The 19,493-nt window shown below is 40.8% G+C and overlaps 1 protein-coding gene across 19 annotated transcripts in view; it reads right to left on the reverse strand.

Moving 5' to 3' along the window:
- ZNF521 (zinc finger protein 521) overlaps nt 1-19,493 on the reverse strand; it is an 847,543-nt gene that overhangs the window by 168,765 nt on the left and 659,285 nt on the right. Inside the window, exon 1 of one of the 19 annotated variants that reach the window (XM_084964334.1) lies at nt 12,195-12,303. The exons of 16 other annotated variants lie outside the window; for them this stretch is intronic. The gene's annotated coding sequence lies outside the window, so the exon portion shown is untranslated. Of the gene's footprint in view, nt 1-112; nt 339-4,171; nt 4,303-12,194; nt 12,304-19,493 lie in introns of those variants that run through there. 2 more of the 19 variants (XM_084964333.1, XM_084964332.1) reach the window with 2 other exon arrangements.

Genomic DNA, 19,493 nt, shown 5'->3' on the forward strand with positions numbered 1-19,493 from the left:
AACCCAGATGTCTAATATTTAATAAAAAATTCCCCCTGCATTTTTCTTGTTTTTATATAAAAAGGCAATTCTGAAGGCCAAAATCTTTTATGGTGTTCTTATTGATACAGACCTTATTGCATTCAGCAAAAAAATATTAAAAAGTAAGCACATGAAAGAAGACAGAAAACACAATAATAATTATGTCTTGTGTAATAAAAGACAAGCAGGATTTCTGCAATAACTGAAAGATTCGAATAGCATAGGCCAGAAAATGGATTATTAGATGTTAGGAGGGTACTGCTAGATATTACATGTAGCTAGGATCAGCCAGGATCAAGAAAAAATGAGAGTTTCACAAGGGCCAGATTGTAATAGCGTATTTTGTTTGGAAAGTTCAAGAGGTGGCCCACCATTTCTTCCTTTTGCAAAAGCTTCAGCAGCATGAACTTCCTTAGCCAAACAGGACCTGCACTTTGAGGTGAGCGGAGACAAAGCAACTGGTGAAAAACTGGAAACAGGAAAAGTGATAAATGATTATGGTAAATGCTGAAAGATTTATGAGTAACAAAGAGAAGACAAACAAGCCTGAAAGCCAGATATAACCTTAGCGAGTTATGCATAAAGTAACTCTACCTTATATTAGATGTGTGTGTTTTTTTTTTTTTAACCATATTCAAGCAAGTGTAAGCTCTTACTTCTGCCACTTTGCTAACATCAAAGTGGAAAATGAGACCTTCTCAAATAGATTGTGAGACCTCTTTTTGGCTTTTCAAAACAAACTACCATTCAAGATCAGAAGACATTGTAAAAGCTTCCCACTCTCCAAAGGAGCAAGATTTTTCCAGTGCAAACAAGTAAAGACCATGGAGTGGAGCTGGTGGAGACAGTGATTCGATTGGAATAATAAGTTCAACTGGACTGTTATTGGAGTATTCTAATAATATTCAATCAGAATATGATCCGGTACATTTTTAAGTTCTTCAAAGCTGAAGTTCAGTAGCAAGCTATATTATTAACATAAAAGTAGAAACTGGCGAGCATTATGTAAACAAATTCCACGTCTGCTTTCTTTAAGGTAACAAGATTTTACTAGATTATCAACCTCCTGCTTATCCACAGGAAACAGATGAGGATCATTCCTTTCCTGCATCTAGAAACTGATGACAACACCATCTCACTATCAATGCCAGATGGCAACCATCTAACTCTGAGAAAACAACCAAACACCATTCCTGGATCCCTGCCCACTGCAACAAAGCTTTGCAATACAAGTTGAAAAACCGCATGATTTTGCATCCTCCTTTACGTGAGTCTATAACCCAACATGTTTCCAGCAGAAAAAAGGATCTGATAAGTGTGGGTGTGATTTCAATGTAAAGGTGAATACATATAAAGAATATACATAAACTCATCACTCAACACAGAAACGATTTTGAAAAACTAAAAACAAAAATTGCAATGATGATCTAGCTTTTCACTTAAAAAAAGAAAAAAGTAAGCCACTTAAAGCTGGCAGCCCTGAAACAAACCAAAGTTTTTAAATAGTTCTCCTAAGTAGACCATTTACTATTTATTAAATTTGCTCAGGATTCTAAAAAAAAAATACCACTTTTCACACATTTATTGTTTAGGCTTACATCCTGTTGTTTCACTTAAAAAATATTTTCAAACACATCATCTCGTTTGTACAATGAAGAATTAGTTGGAGAAAACAGTGAATCAGAATTTGTCATGCATCTACACTGAAAGAATGGAACTATTGAGCCTGAAAATGTAGCAAGTGAATTTATTATTAAATTGCAGATTGTGTCCAGGCATGATATATTATTATACAAATGCGCCAAGAATTATAGAGCAATAGACCATTAAAAATAGTGTGCAAACCCTGATACCATGCTTAAATCAGGTGCTTGTCTGTGGGCCATGCCTGACTATACCTATTACATAACTGTTCTTCTAAGCTTGTAAATTCCTACGACACTGTCAAGGGAGCTGAGGGTTAGGATCAAGTTTGTACTTGAACCAAGATTCAAGGGAGCTAGCAAACTCTTCCTCTCTCTCTCCTGTCTCTATTACTTGATCTTGGGGAAAAGAAACCATAATGATCACAGATGATGTGCCTTTGTAATACACAGAAATCACCTACCTCATTTATATGGCTTAGGCTGGTTTACTGAGCACAAGTGAAAGGTTTGGGCAGGGAATGCTACTTTTAGAAAAATAAGCACAGAGTTCCCATCATAGCTCAGCAGTTAATGAACCCGACTAGCATCCATGAGGACACAGATTCGATCCCTGGCCTCGCTCAGTGGCTCAGTGAGTTAAGAATCCGGCGTTGCCGTGAGCTGTGGTGTATGTAGGTCATAGACACAGCTCAGATCCCGTGTTGCTGTGGCTGTGGTGTAGCTGGTAGCTACAGCTCTAATTGGACCCCTAGCCTGGGACCCTCCATATGTTGCCGGTGCAGCTCCTAAAAAGACAAAAGAAAAAAAAAAAAGAAAAACAAGCAAAGGTTTCATAATAGGCTGGTTTCTTTTACAAAAATCTACATTGTATAGTGTTCACCCCTAGTATATAGATGAACCTATTTTCCTGAGATGCACAGGGAACTCACTGACAAAATTCCCAGGGGTGTTGGACCACGCTTTAAGGGGATCAGAATCGCCCAAGACTTCCGTGGGTGGTGGTGGTGTTGCCAGAATCCTTTGAGATTTGCCTAAGTCTTTAGAAGGTACCCATCCCCATTACCTTAAGTTTTTTGGCAGTCACAGCACACACTGTGCTTAACTGGGTAATGCAGACTTCCACGATTTCGAGTTCTTTTTCTCATATGGAAGAAACCATGGAGGAGTCTTTCAGCTCCCCTTACTGAGTCAACTTGAACTTTTTTTCCCTTCAGCACTCACTAAGTGCTACTTACAGGAATGTCTTTCTGTGTTATGGCAAGTTTTCCGCATTTCACTGTGAAGTACTTAACATGGCCATGTTAAATTTTAATTTTTGGAATCAGTCACTTCACACTAGCTGACTCTGTCTCGAAGAGCTATAGCTCTTACAACAGGAAGGAAAACAAAACAAAACAACTTTGCTGGAAACCAGCTCTGTGGCCTAAAAGTCTATTTAAAGATGCAAATGTGTGTGCATAGTTAGTGCAGATGTTTTTCTACAGCAACTGTACTTGCCGAGTTTCACCATTTCCATAAAGCACATTAAAACAAGTGTGTGAACACTCGGAGATGAAAGTCTCCAACACTCCTGAGACTTTCAGTGGAAAGGAGAGCCGCCTGACTTTTCTCCAAGCAGACAGGAATGCCCATGATTCAGCAGCCTGAGTAAATAAAAGAGGTCCTTATTTCCTAATTTTGCTGGCTGGCCACACTGCAGCAGCCTCTGTGCTCCTGCCAAAGGGGATGCAGATCTGGAACTACACCCAGCCGCTGAAGGCCTGCCTTTGTTAGCCAGCCAGGCTTTCCCGACCATCTTCTGGCAACAAAACTGCCATATCCTGCAAGGAAGACCTCCATCTCAGGCTTGATGGTTCTCTAGTCTGCCTGAAAGGACGAAACAACAGATTTTGCTGGGTCTGCGTCGGAGGAGGACAGCTGGAAACTCAGTTAGCAGCGGAGCAACACCTGTTCGCTCAGATTTATGGGGGAAAGTGCTCACTAACAGGAAAGTGAAGTCATCCTAGAAGGAGATACTGCACAGAGAGAAAAAGACACCAGAGCACAAATACCTCTGTGACCTGAGCCACGGCCCCTTGTGTGCCAACCTTAGAGCTTGAAGGGGAGGGCAAAGGTTGGCTCTGATTGCATCCTGGCTGTTGGGGGATGGACAGACCAACAGTCCCTGGACAGGGTTGCTGGGTGGCCAAATGGGGGGCTGATAATGTCCCTTTACAGCCCGTCATTGCGGGAGAAAAATGCTGAGGTCCTGGTCATTCTTTGGCTTTTCGAGTCCAACTGAAATAGCCGATAGAAAAATAAGATCAAAAGAGGAAGAAGAGAAGATGTGCAGGAAGGTTTGGGGTGATGCCAAAGCTTTTTTGGCACCACGTAAGCATGTCTTAGTCTTAGGGTAAGGTATGCGCTTCCGGAGGGCAGGGACCAAGCCTTTTAGAATGTTGACTCCAACAATATGGGCAATTCTGGGATTACTAAGGAGAAAGAAAGAAAGTAAATCGACTCACTGCAGATGTTAAAGAAGCGATCGGAATCTCTGAAGTGAAGGAAACTCCCAATACGTTTAGGTCTTCGTAGGGCTGGGCACACAAGAAGGTGGCTCACTGACGTCCTTCTGCTACCTGAGTTCATTCACTGTAAGGGCAGGGTACTCCCTAAACTGCCCTTCTGGGACTCAGTATCATGTGTATGCAAGGGCCACACAGAAGGATTTCCTTCATAGGGCCAGGATTTACATGGCTGGTTGCCTTTCAAGGGAGGAAAAGAAGCATAAATACTGACAACTCTGGTACCTGCGTTTTCAGAGGGCAATGACTCAGAATGAGAACTAAAAGTCAAGAGTCTGGAGTTTTATTTCTAGCTTCATAGCTGACTTAGAGAGTGACCTGGCCAAGTCATTTAATCTGCCCCTACCTAGGTATTTCACCTGCAATATGAAGATAATAATTCTTGCTACTTACCCTCTGGGGTGTTACAAAGATTAGTGGATGTTTCTAGGGCACCTATCAGCACTGGAAGAAAAGCTGCATATGTAAACAAAGAGATTCATATCTGTCGCATGTATTTACATTTCCACATGTAAGCGTCTGTGTACAGTATAAACATATTTTAACATTTTTTTTCCTTTAATGAAACCACTGGAATATCAGCTTTAAGGATTGGCCCAATGGAAATCTACAGTGTCTTAAGCATTCACAGCCATCAAGAAAATATAAATAGTTGGTGATATCTAAAAATTAATGGACCATAAATCTAAGCTATGTTCCAAGTATTAAATTATCATACATAAGATATAATCATGGGTACAGACAGATAACCTTGGAATAGGTATTTGGCTATGTAATTCTGAAGCAAAGCATGGGATTTTGAAATTACCTTTCTTACCCTTAAAACCTAGCAAAACAATCACTGCGTTATTTAACATTAGAATAAGTTCATTTAGTAGATGATTTTTTTAGGTGGAGGACAATAGGTGAAAGCATGAGACCAAAGCAAATTTCCACGTTATTTCCTCTATTGGCTGAAAATGATTCTTTCTTTCTGCCACCATGCTACAGGAGCAGTTCTAAACTTTCATGTGAAGTAGTGTTCATAGTCCTTTCTTCATTCATAAATTTTAAGGCACCTTAAGACAGTTAAACCAAGAATCTTGAAGGAAATATACAGGTGAGCACAAAAGCTGAGACGAAACAGGCGCTCGAAATAGAGAACAGTACTTTGAAATGTATGTTTAATAGCCACAGGTAACAAGGAGATTTGCTATGTTAACCCGGAGCCATCACAGTAACAACTTTATATCATCATATTTAAAATCATCTAACCAAATTGCCACCAATACATTTTTAAAGCAATGATTTAAATTGCTGAAGGATATGGTCATCCTAAATAAACCATTATGAGTTATTACACAATTGTTTCCTTTCATTCTCAATAGAAATGTCAACAGTTTTAGAAAAGGTGCAAAACTTTAATAACGTAACAATCGTTCCTTTTTTTCTCTTTAATCAACAGCCCCGCACTAAATTCACCCCTTTGTCACATAACTTATTTAAGTACTTGAAAATGAATACGCTTTACTGGGTGTTCAAAAGAGAAAAATGAATTTAAAATTATTTATAATTCACAGATGCATTTAAATTCTGTAATATTACAAATTGTTCTGGAAGGACCAATTAAATGCATTAACAGTTAGGTTTATGAGGGGGAAAAAAAGGGTGGTCACTCATTAATGATAGCAGCTGTGGGGAGCAGGAATTGGCGGAGCACATTTTTTAAACAGTCATGATGAATTCCAGATATCAGAGCTCAGGGGTTATTTTTCCCTTTCAATACTCTCTAATAAAAAAGAGGCTCACTTTCCCCAACAATCCTTTAATGCTTCGGATGAGCCAACATAAGAGATAAGAAGTTGTTATCACCCCCGTGCTGCCCTTCTTAGGTAATCCTAGTCTTTATATCCAAGCTGTCTCTTTCACCAGACACATTTCTATTACATGTGCAGGGAAGAGTACAAATGTTTTGCTTGCTGTTGCTTAAAGTTCATTTGAACAGACGGAGCTCAATGAATTCCATCTTCCGCCGCCAAATTAAACAGAAAACAGTGCATTCTTAAGCAGTTCACACTTAACTCCACCTCTCAAATCAGAGGAAAAAGCTGACGTGAAACCCGTTAAAGAACAGTCATCATCTCACTCACGGAAACCTAGACGTTTTTCTGAAGCCAGACTGAAGGGAAAGCGGTTTCCAATTACGTCGGGGGGGGGGGGGGGACAGCGTTGCTGTTTCCATCCTCTGGCTCACTTAAAAATATATATAACTAATGATAAACACCGACCTCTTGGCATTCAATAATTGGCAATCGTGTGCTACACATCTGTTTACAGGGCTGTGACTGTGAGCGTTCTACATCATTTAAGGTATTTATCTTTCCTTCAATAACAGCAGCCATCATCACGACGCATTTCCCAAGTCTGTTTTCTTTTTATCTCAACTATTTTGAGTTGGAAGGCGTGTTTTCATTACTTTGGAGTCCTGCATTTATGTATGACCTCATATCACAAAGAATTTGAAGCACTTCTTCATTGCTTAATTCCTTTATTCATTTATTTAGCCAGCATTTATTAAGCACCTACTATGTGCTTAAGCATGATAACCAGCTTATGAACTCTAGAAATTACAATTTTTTTTAGTCTTAGCTTCCTTGTCAATGATATTCCTCAGTTAATATTATAAGAATCAAACATGACATTGCATGAAAGAGCTTTCTGATCTGCTACAATATAAAATGTACTAAATTATTACTACTCTCAAAGTCAAGGTTACCTTTAGATAACCCAGAGTGTAAAAACATTACAAAGAAATAAAAGTTATAATTTAGCTGTTGCTCTTTTCCTATTGATATACTAATAATTTTAAAGGACCTAAGGGGCATTTTTGTTTAAAAATAAAAAATTAACAAAAATACCAAAAAAAATCTTCTAAATGCTAATAAGAGTTACCTCCAAAATCAATGTGCAGTAAATAGCTCATTCTTTAACAGCCGTACACCCTGGCAAGCTGTGATTAATTCATTAGTGGAGTAAAACCCCCGTGATGGGATGGCTTGCATTCAAAATCTTGAAGCTACATTCCACAGTTCTGACACCAGCCCAATTTCTCACTCTTTCACTTGTTTGGAAATTTCTTGAGAGCAAATTTTGTTTTTTGCTTCAAAATCCTTTGCTCTGGTGTGAAATATATCTATTGAGCTTTGACAATATAGCCACACTTTTAAAAAGATGCTTGGCAAATCTCTCAGTGCTACCACGTTAATCATTAGTAATTTCAAATTAACCTCTTCACTGGGGTAGCATGAAGTGAAAAGGATTGTTGCACTGAAAAAAACTAAGTTTGAGAATGGCTTCATTAGTAAATGATGGACCTCAGAAAAATCTTTCCACCATGTTAACGGTATTTGGAAGAACTGCCCTAACACACTAGAATTTTTAAACAAAGCAATCAAATTCTATTTCAAAGAGGAATCCAGTCTATGAGAATGTTTTGTCATGCTATACTCTACCCAATACTTTTCCAACATGTAGGTTTCGGTCCAAGGCTGGCAAACTTTTGGTCACCAGGATTTATGACAGTCCTGAAATGGTATTCATGGGAGCTGAATTCCACCTGTATAACCTCCATGGCAGCAGTAAAGCTGACGTGATTTTTTGGCAGCTTATAAAGACCACACTGTATACTTCACTGCAGATAAAGCCACTGGAGAATACAAAAGTGTTGAAAGGCTAAAATTTAATTAATGACCAATTAGCACCCCCTGTGGATTCATTGTGCAGTAAAGTGATAAATACGGTGTGCTAATATAGAAAAAGCTGTTATAAAGATTGGTGGGGGGGTGTAGAATATTACTACAGTTATCCATTTGGTATGATAATACAATGGACTTTGGTGCTCTTGATTTTGATGTTCATGTGTCTAACACATGATAAGCATTGGCAAGATCTGGGGCAAAGGTAAGACTGGGGGCAAAGAACCAGTTTTGGTTTTTTGTTTTTAAGAAAAGCCAGTCAGATTGCTAGTGAGTGCACCTAGCCAGCCACCCGCAGCAGCCACTGAAAGTAGTTTGTGTGGTCCATTCCTCAGTCAGTCTTTCTGCATTTGACAGGGAAGTTATCTGCAGCCATGGTGTTAAAAAATTGAGGGATGCTAGATTCTCTTGTGACTTTCCCTATGAAGAGATCTACAGAAGGACAAATCATCAATGCATCCACATAGGACAGAATTTCTATGGTGTTTCAACAGAATCATCCACTTCCACATTAACCAAGAGCAAAACTAAAATTGAAAAGTGATGTTGGATCCCAAGTAGCCCAAATGCTCTAAGTCCTTTATTCAGATGAGATAATGTTTGTAAACTGCAAAGGACAAGAGTATGTTCTTAAAATAACCCGAATTAGGGCCATAACAAAATACTTCTACACAGCTTGTTAATATCAATAGCCCTATTCGCAGAGGTTTATTTTTTTTTTCCTTTACCTAATTAGGCAAAATTTGAAAGAGGCGATCCTAAAAATAATGCTGACTATCAATTTGATGGGTTTTCCAAGTACCTTATTCTCCCTTTGTTTCCATTTCTCACTTTTGCTTCAGTTTACTCTTCCCTAGAACCTTTATCCTAGTAGAATGAACATAAAAATAAAATTCAAACCAGTCCATTCTATCATTTGTTTCTTGTTAACAGTCCTGATAGTTTATTTATGGGAACCAGCAGTAGTCAAAAGTATGGCACAGTGTATGTGTGCACGTATGTTTTTATGCAGGGTGGACTGAATGTTCAGAACAGATTTAATGATTTATGCTAAATCACAGCATACATTTTTGAAATATCTTTGTGATGTCTCATTACAAAAGTATTCATCATGGTAATATGCCACTTAATATGAGTAAATGCACAATCATGTCTTAATGAAACACTTCATTAGGGGAAGACTTTATGATGCTTTTTTTTTACTGATTAGTACATATTACATATAATTTTATTATTCTTATTGAATTATATATCTTGTATATTTAGTTTTATATTTGACACATGTGTGTATATATGATTGTATTACAAGATAAGTATGGATGTGTTTGTTTATTTATGTAACTGAGATAGTTTCTTGCCAAATATCCCCAAACCAGCGACAAAGTCAGGCCTTAAAAACCCCATGATACCTCCTCCAGGTAAAGGCAGTTTCATTTTGTCTCAGTCCAAGATAATTTTAACACAACAAAACAGTGTATAAGAAAAGAATGCAGGGCAGTGTGGCCACAGTTACAGAGGTAAAGAAGCTGGTGGGAGTTGGGGGCCCACTGGAGACCCCATCTGCACTTGTTTCACAAGGACACAGAGACCCTACCCCCCCCCCCAGCACCCAACACATAGGACACAAGCAGAGTGTACAAAATCCCACTGAGAACTAGACATACTACTATGATTTAAATAAGAGTAAATTAAGAAGCTCTAGTACCGTAATAGGGAATTGGATATGTAACTGCTTAGTTTAGATGTGAAGCACATCAATTCCTAATAATTTTCATAGAGAAATTTACAGCAATGTTTTTTGTTTGTTTTTGTTTTGTTTTGGGGAGGGGGGGTATTTACTTTTGTAAAGACGGTAACATACATCTGCATATGTCCGGGACTTATTGTTATGACCCCTGCAAAATCATGTCTCTGATACCCAGCAACAAACAACCCACTAGCACAGTTCTGGGATCTTGACTGACTCAATGCCTTCTAAGAAAAGGCTGATTTCTGAATCTTTACAAAACCCCCTCCCCGATCTGAGCTTTACTATTTTCTCTTAAGATGACCTGACATTGTTTGGCACGGGTTAGACATACCTCTGGGTCTGACTTGAGGGATCAAAGGAAAGTAAACAAGTGAATTTGACTGAAGCCTACACAGAGAGAAGAAAGTCAAGGCTGTCATTCCTAACTTTTCATAGCGACAAAACATTAGATTTAAGATCTGCGAGAAGTCTTAGCCTTGAGGGAAAAAAAAAAAAAGTGCTCATTTTACAGATGAACACACAGAGAGGGAGGATGATCAACGGATTATAATCTTGCACTAACAGGAGCAGCTGATGGGGGCAGTAAAACCCAAACCCTAGTCCCCAGTGCCCTGGCAAGTAGCTTGGTCTCTGAGTCAGGTAACTCTCCCAGTCCCTCCCTCCCTAGCCCTCCCCACGACTCCGCAACAGTCTCCATGCTACCCCCTCACCTAGTTTTTGTGGGTAAATGAATGTACTTTAAAATAGTGTTTCACGTTGTTCTCTTTTTTTGTAGTTAAAGATTCTGTTGTGGTTTTTTCCTATTACGAGACTAATTTTGCTAACTGACACATGTGTACACACATGTACAGAGGAAAACAAAAACCTAACAATTCCATGAACCTGTAATCTGCTGTTGACAGGTCATGGCAGCCTATTTCTTAATTTAATTGCACTCCTGGATATTGGCTAGGAAACCTCACACACACACACACACACACACACACACACACACACACACACACACACTCCTCCCGTTCTTCTTAACAGTATCTCTCTCCCTCTTCTTCCTCCCATCCTCTCCTCTCAGGGGAGTGGTTAGGCTGGCTCTGGTATTGGCCAATAAAAGCAGAAGAAAAGGTTCCATCAAACCAATGCTGTGGCCAGCCTTGCCTCCCTCCTGCTCTTGCCTCTGGAGCCACCTTGTTTCCTGCTGTTCATCCACGAGGAGATTCAGTGAAGCATCCTTCTCACCTTCCTCCAAGCACGCCCTCCTCAGTGACTGCTGCAGCTGCCCTGACTCCTCCCAACAAACACAAAAGCCGATCCTCTGCCCCAACCGGATGCCCCAGGGTGGTGTGTCTTAGCATAAGCTACCAATCACTTGTGCTCCAGTCCCCTGAACTGGGTAGAAAATGCAGACTCCTGTGCCCCCATCCCAGGGTCTGCTGACACTGAATTTACAGGGATGGGGCTCAGAAGTCTCCATTTTTAGCAAGCTTCCAGGGTGCTCCCCTGCTCTTCCCAAGTTTGAAATCCACTGTAGCATCATTTCCTCCCCAGAGTCATTTATTTTGTTTTTTATATAATGATTTTTATTTTTTTCCATTATAGCTGGTTTACAGTGTTCTGTCAATTTTCTACTGTACAGCATGGTGACCCAGTTACACAGACATGTATACATTCTTTTTTCTCACATTATCATGCTCCATCATAAGTGACCAGACATAGCTCCCAGTGCTACACAGCAGAGTTAACGAAGCTGACTAGCAACCACGAGGACGTGGGTTCAATCCCAGAGTCATTTAAATCCTCTGCTTCACGCTGGCTCCGAAAGGCTCAGCTGTGCTTTTTCCCTATTTGCCACACTGCACTAGAGTGACACTGATGGAGAGCTTTCTCTCCCTTATCCAAAGACCAAACTGAGTCCCAGCTCTTCCAAGAAGCAGCTTTTCCAGAAAGGAAGGGACATCATTACCTTTTGCTTTCCCATCCCCTCACGTCGCCCCTTCTCGCTATGAGGACTCCAAGCTTCAAACTTCTTAATGTAACATTCAACTAGCTCCGATAAGTTACTTCCTCTCTGTAGAAGAGTGCTGTTGGCAGCAGCGTGCAAATTTCTAGAGAAAGACAGCAACTGTTTTGCAGAGTTATAAAGTTCCAAGTACATAAAGGCCGGATAGTACATGATTTGGATGCAGAGCTCTGAGTAAACAGCTCGTTTCAAATGTGTCCATGGAAAAGTCTATCTCCTAAACTTTGGTAGATAATTACTTTCAAGCTACATTCACATGATGAGAAATATCAATAGGCTATGAAATGCTGCTTGCTCTGCGAACCATTTCATAGAGTGAAAGCTGTCCTAAAACTGGAGACAACTGGAAACAAAGCAAATGAACAAGTGAAGGAGGAAGAGGGGAAGGGAAAAAGACTTCCGGTGACAAGCAACTTTCCTTCCACTCAGGAAGGCACTGCTGGAGCTGCTGATTAAACGCCTTACCTTCAGCCCTCTCTAAAAATCGTAGATATCTTGTTTTTTGAACTGGCTCCTATCAGCCTCCTGCAACCTCCGGGTTCTGCACGTAAGTATGGTGTGCCATACAGTAAATTAAGCCTTCTGCTGTCAGAGCTGGAAATAGGAGGGGAGGAGAGAAGTAGCTTGATCTCAAATGATTTTTATTGGCTTCATTTACATCCTGTTTAAGGTCTTCTGAGTAGCTCAAGGTGTCTTATCTCTGGCTACCAGGGGGTATTTTGCAGTCAAAACAGTTAACATACTTCTCTCTCCCTCTCCTCCTCTTCCTTTCCCTCAAGCTCTCTCTCACTCTCTCTCTCTCTCTCTCTTTTTTTTTTTCAAGCCATCTTATCTTATCACACACATCTCTCCAGGCTGAGGAGAACCCATACTTATCAGAAGCAGTGTGCTCCATTGCCATTTGGGGCTCTTAGAGACAAATGAAAGTTTAAGTGAAAAGAAAAATCAGTTAACCTCTTCTCCACTTGGTTTGGAAATACCCAGGACTGTCTCACTTTTCTGAGCACTGAATGGCATGGAAGCTCTCCCCGGGAATATATGTGAATGCAAAACAGCTGCCCCTATCAGTTTAAGACCCAGAACAAAGTTGCCAGTACTAAAGTCCATCATGACCCTAAATGTGGTAGCTGCAAACCTGCCTTTGCCAGAGCCCTCACATTCCGGCTACTCTCCCGCCGCCACCTCGGATCAGTAGTCCATGTTATCACAGGAAGAGGAAGCTCCAGTAATCTACTAGGAAAAAAGACAAACAGAAACTAAAAGACAGTGAGGGCAAGTGAGAACAGCAGGCAAGAGAGGAGGTGCTTCTCTTCAGAAACACCTGAATGCTAACTGTGGGGTCCACATAAACACTAGCTGGCTGTTCCCAATGTACACAGTGAGCATCTTCTCTAATAGCAACACGCACACCATCATTCGTATCTCTTGAAGAATCAGAGAGTCTGCTGGCAAAGCCGAATACTGGGGGACTTGATCCTTCTGCTACAAACTCTGTAGCAACAGCTTACAACCTGGATGCACCTTAGAATCATCTCAGGAGCTTTTAAAAACACTGGGTCTCCGCCCAGACCAATTAAATCAGACTCTCTTGGGGGTGGGGGTGGGGGTGGGGCAGGGGATGCAGTCAGGGTTGACAACCGCTGCCTTAGACTATCATGAGTCAATTTGCAAAACCCCAAGGAAGGCAACCTAAGAGCCAGATTCCACAAAAACAAACCCCTTTATTATCTGGACCCCCTACCCCAGGACAGGCAGGCCAGCACAGAGGTCAGTTTTCTGCATACTTTGTGCCAAATGCAGTGAACCAGACAAATTTTTCTTTCTCTTTCTTTCTCCCTCTCTCTCCCTCTCTCTCTCTCTCTCTCTCTCTCTCTCTCATGTGTGTGTGTGTGTGTGTGTCTTTTTAGGTCCATACCGTGGCATTTGGAGGTTGCCAGGCTAGGGGTAGAGTCAGAGCTATAGCTGCCAGCATACACCACAGCCACAGCAACATGGGATCCCAGCCACGTTTGCAACCTACGCCACAACTCAGGGCAACGCCAGATCCTTAACACTGAGCAAGGCCAGGGATCGAACCTGCATCCTCATGGATGCTAGTCAGATTCGTTTCCACTGAGCCACGACGGGAACGCCCAGATAAATTTTCCTAACATTTCAGAGAGCAAGAGTGAACACTCAGATCACTCACCATTATCGGCTGTGAAAGAGCAATATGTGAACAGTTATTAAGCATCTCATCTGTGTGTTTTACATTCCTTTTTAAAATTCCCATTCCTCTTCTCCTTCATCCCCCAGCACCCCACGGGCTCCTTTATATTAGTGATAACCCCATCCTTTTACCTGCGGTGAAGGCTCTCTTAATTGTCCATTACCTTAGTGTGTCAGCACAAAGGAGCTGAGACGGAATCCTCGTCCGAATGGTTTCACCTCCCTCTCCAGAGAGTGATGCCCTTGTCAAGGCATTAAAGACACGAAAACCTGCCACTTATCAGAACTGTATTTGAATCGAACCACTGTCCTTGAAAACTGTAGGCAGGAGATGGTATCACACAGCAGCACATTGCCAGTCCCAGTTAAATGGTGGCTGGACCGATCTCAAAAGATACCATCCAAACTTTGCCATGCATTCCTCCTGACAGACTTCCATGTAACAGTGAAAACATGTTCCTTGATTTTTTTTTTTTAAGTGTTAAATACAAAGAAATTCCTGGGTCATATTGCTCACAGATGCAAAGTTAACAGTTCCAACCCTAGGACATCTTTGAATATAATACCACAGAGGAACCAAACCATAAAACTCTTCTAATTACTCCACGCCTCCGATTCTTACAAACATAAGTCAAGGCTACGAAAACATCACATTTATCTTGTTATAATGAGGGGGGGAAAGAGAGCATGTTTAGTGATCCTATGGATAGATTCAAAAAACGAAGCACGTTCGAGATAGAATCTAAACACGAAAATGAAAGACGGGGAAAAGATATCATTTTCAAGTATTCATGTCATTTTGTGTGATGTCCATTCCTCTGCATTTCCCTGCCACTTTTTTTATTTCTTTCTTACTCAATTTGAACCCACACTGCCTTAGAAAAAACAAAGAATTTATGCGTGCTTTTAACAAGTAAACAAGTGTACAAATTAATTCAGAGAGCAGTAATTTTGAAAATTTTCTATGTTTAATGTGCACTGCAGTTAAACTACTTTTTCTGTACAAATTAATTTACTGCATCAGTGATCGATGTTTATGTTTAGGCAATTTTATTTCTCAGTATGGTAAAATTAGACCTAATAGTTGCAACCTGTTATGTCCAATCTGTCACTGAAATTCAAATTGCTTTTTTCCTATTATTCAAGGAGCAATTTGGAGGAATTAAAGCCATCTAAAAACGGAAGACAAACAATTCTCTGTAAGGACTCAATAGTCTGTGTCATCAACCAAATCCACACCCCCCATGATCTCTCCTAAGCAGGTTGTTTCTACATGGTTTTTCCGAGGTTCTCAAACTTTCACAACTGCCACGCCATACAGGAGGAAATTTTAAGATGAACCGAAAATTGTATCCTAACAATATTCAGCCTTTAAGAGAAGAGATCAAAGCTTCGAAGATTTTGCTGTTGACTCCAAAACACCAGTGCCAACCTAAAATACTAAACCCCCAACCTTTACAGCTAATCTGTGTGCCACCTGCTATTTTTGGTTCAGCTTTATCTACAAATATGCTCTTTAGTTTTGTTCTTGCAAAACAGGTTTAATTCACCATTTGCTTTCTTACTGGGGAGGATTCAATGACTGAGATGCCTGAAGTCTGCAGCAATGGGTGTCAGGATTGGAATGAGACCTTCTTTAGGAACAGTTTCCCTTGTGCTGGAGTCTTATTGCTTCGTTACAGGTTTGACCTTATGTGGTGGTTAATGCTGCTCTATCTATGCATGCAAATGATGTGTCTACATGGAGGTGATGGGAGGGGATGTACTAAAAAAAAACTGGGGTGAAGCTATTAGGGCCCCAGGCTGTGAGAGGCAGGAAGACCTCTAATCAGGCTCCAAGTAAAAGGGGACACACTGTGCTAAGACTCTACTGCCAATGTTCTATACCTTCACTTTGCAATATGCTCTCAGTAAATTTTGTGTGTGTGTTTTCTTCCACAAAAGGGCCCCAAATCAAGTATTGCTATACCACTTGGTATTTATAGAATTGCTGAAACTATTTCTTTAGTTTTAGTTCTTCCCTACTTGCCATCTTCCATTCCCAAATCCACCTTCCTCCAATAGAGTCTTTGGTGATTATAGGGAGGTTATACACAGATTTCGGAATGCTTCCTCCTGGTGGAATCTCCTCAGTTTTCTTGTGTGGTTGAGTTTTCACATCATCGGTAAAAACTTGAAAATTTCGATCAAACCAACCATATTTTTACCTTCACAGCGGCCAATGACTGGTTTGAATTTCTTCTTGCTCACCTCTTGTTTGGCTAAAATAGCCCATGAAAAAACAGTCTTGCTTCAATTTAAACCTACTTAATGTCACACGTGACCTCTGACTATGTGCCATCCACTTGTCCCCAGAGGGTGCCCTCTCTGTCTTCCTGGGAAGGGTGAAGGGGAAAAACCCGGGGCCTCTTCCTCCCACTGACACATTCACACACAGCTTTCTCTCTGGGTGCAGGTGAGGGGACACAATCCAAAGGGGTAACACTGTGCTCAGAACTGCCTATCAAAACTCAGAGTCCTTCTGGATCAGCCCATCTGGTGTTGAAAGAAATGAAAGAAAACAAATATGCATATCTTTCTTTTGTTTGCCCCTGCGCTCTCCCTCTCTCTCTAACTTTCCATTATCACTTTTTAAATTCTAAGACAAACTCATTTCCTCAGACGATTGCTTAGATCATCAAGCTGATTAATAATTTTACTTCGAGGCAGGACTGATTAATGCGGATTATGCAACTGATTAATACGGTTACTATATCACACATCCAAGTGAGCGCTAAGTGTCTTGTTTTCCTTTTTTTTTTTTTAAATTACTGAAATGGGTTCTAATTAATAGGATGTGGTCTTCTTAGGTTGGGAGAACTTCATCAGAATATGAAATTGAGGATTTATCATCCTTTTTTTGGGGCTTGATTTTCAATACCAAAGAACTAAGCAAGACCAAATGAAAACAGAACATACTGATGTACAGCGTTTCGAAACTCAGGTCTGTGATGAGAGGCTATTGTTCCCCCATGAAAATACCTTGGCTTCCAAATGGCAAGCGTATACATGTTGTAGATGAGTGGACATCTCCTCACCGTGGTGAGAGTCCTCACCACAGTCCATTAAGACACTGCAAGTGTCTTTCTCCCCACCAGTGGTGAATAGAGGGAGTTATGTCTAACCTGTCTCTAGAAACACCTCCAGGGCACCCCACCGCAGCACCTGACTGGCCAGTGCAGAAGTCTCCCTGCTGTCCACTTCCCCAGAGAAGTCAGAACATATCTGCCCCACCTCCTATGTAGTTACAGCTACTCTTCTGATACCAAGCCTGGCATTTCGGAAACCTAAGCCCTCATGGAAACTCTGAACCTCCACAGCTTCTGCTCAGCCACCCTCTAGGACAGAAGCCATTGGTGCTCAAACCCCTGGCCCTCACAAGAGGCCCTGGCCTCTTGTGTCCCTCCTGTTCTAGAGCCAGGGTATGCTTTACTCCCAGAGCTACTGAAATACAGGGCAAGGGACCAGGAGTCCCTGCTGCCACAGTGAATCTTGGAGCAACGTGAGTCTGGCTTCCTCAGTGAAGACTCAGAATTCAAATCCCCATCTCGACAGTGCTTTGGCTTCTTGTTTGATTCACTGTTCCATTACGAGCAGCCTCTAACACAAACCAGAGGCACTTTTAAGAGAACTGCAAAAGGCCAACCCTCTAGGAGGACAGATTCCAGAAGGCACCCTCCCTACAGAAGAACTACAAAAAGTGCAAGCACTGCTGGATTTCTGTCTCTTCACTCTGCTCTGGGGACTTTTGTGAAATTCACAAGCTCTGTAGCTGTATGTGTGACTCCTTACTGTAAACCTCATAAGTTAAAAAAAAAAAAGGGCTAGCCCAAGAACTTAATCCCCATTAACTGTATGTTCCATTGGTAAACATGTGATGCAATCCATGGTGAACACTTATAAATTAAACTTTTGGTGGTTTTGAAAACTGCACAAAGCAAATGAATCACCTTTGCTTCAGCCAATTTTCATTGATCTCATCATCTCAAATATGCAAAGTTGTTTAGTCTCAGCATGACTCTTCTGAAAAGAAAATTCTTTAAAATTCCATTAATTTTATTGTGGGTCATCAGTGAATACTTTTTATAATGCATAATTCCTTGATGATGGGTCTTTGAACTAATATGCCTTTAAGTCCTAAGTTTCCTACATTCACTCTGCAGATGAGAGAAGTGGGAGAGGTGGCTTATTTGAAGCAGAACAGTCTCAATTGTTCTCTTAACTCATTCGAGTCCACTCATTCATACTTTTGCCCAGCCAGCCATCAAACGGACATTTTGCTGGGCACTGAGATATAAACGTCTAAAAAAATGCAAATTCCACTCACTCTTACAGGTAACTAAAATCACCCTTGGCACATAGCTATTTAAAATGCACATACATTTTTTTAAAGGCATGTGCTCTTTATGAAGCAGATTTTAAAACAACTATTAAATGAGTCTGTTGCTCAAAAGCTAATACACATCATTCATGTTCAGTGAATATTCCTAATATATAAGATTCCTTAGTATGAAAACATAGGCTATAACACCACAACCAATTATAGGGGTAGATTAACTTTCTAAAATGGACAAGCATTCTCTTTTATAGATTTGTTTTTTTGTTTTGTCCTATTTTTCCCTCCAGCTAATGTGTAGGCTATATTTCATATTGTTGTTATAAACAAACACTTATCAAAGTCCCTAAATGTAGCCACTATTGTTAAGACTACAATACTTAAGTAAAAGTTACCTAGTCCCACTGTCTTGAAGCTTCAGTTATTGCTTGGGACTTAAGGCATTAGCATTAATTTTCTTGCCACCACCCTCTACCATGTATTAGGCATATTTTGCTTTCTGGTGAATTTCCCAACCTTCCCTCTTACCAGCATGTTACCTTAGAGGGAGGTCAACATGAGCATTGATTTTCTTTCCCCACCTAAGAGAGGATTCAGTTCAATTATCACTGATGTTTTCTCTCTCCCCTTTGTCACCTCTCTTGCCCAAAGTCTTTCTTGATCATATCCTTATCTGTGGCTGTGGTCACAGGACCTTTTCCTGCCACCACAGGGAAGGGTTTCGGTAGTGCCGATCATCCTATAGGTTCTCCTCTTTGATCAAGCTCAGCGCTCCCTAATTCTCTCCTTCTTCTTTTATCTACTTTTCATTGGGACAAAAATAATTTTGAGGCCCACCAAAGCAACGAGGGAATACATTTTCAGGTGTGTGTCCAGGCTACCCCCTCGACTTCACTCTTCCAATCCATTCATAAACTTCACAATGATATTCTGAATACCTATTTCTGGGCAAGACTCTGTATCAAGCAGAGCAGAAGCAGAGTTGACCAAGACACTGAGTAGTTCACTGACTAATGAGTAGGGAGGCAGACAGGCAAATATATGATTACAACACAATGGGATCCAGAACGCAATAGAAGCAACGACTGTGGGCGCTCCATGGAGGAAGCACCAACTGCATCTTAGAGGGTATGGAAAGGCCCCCCAGGGATGTGTTGAGCTAAACCACAAAAAACAATCAG

The sequence above is a fragment of the Sus scrofa genome, chromosome 6 (assembly GCF_054392235.1).
Source record: "Sus scrofa isolate SSC_HxYL_T2T_F1_AM1 chromosome 6, Sscrofa_HxYL_maternal_Yorkshire_Landrace_v2.0, whole genome shotgun sequence".
NCBI lineage: Eukaryota > Metazoa > Chordata > Mammalia > Artiodactyla > Suidae > Sus > Sus scrofa.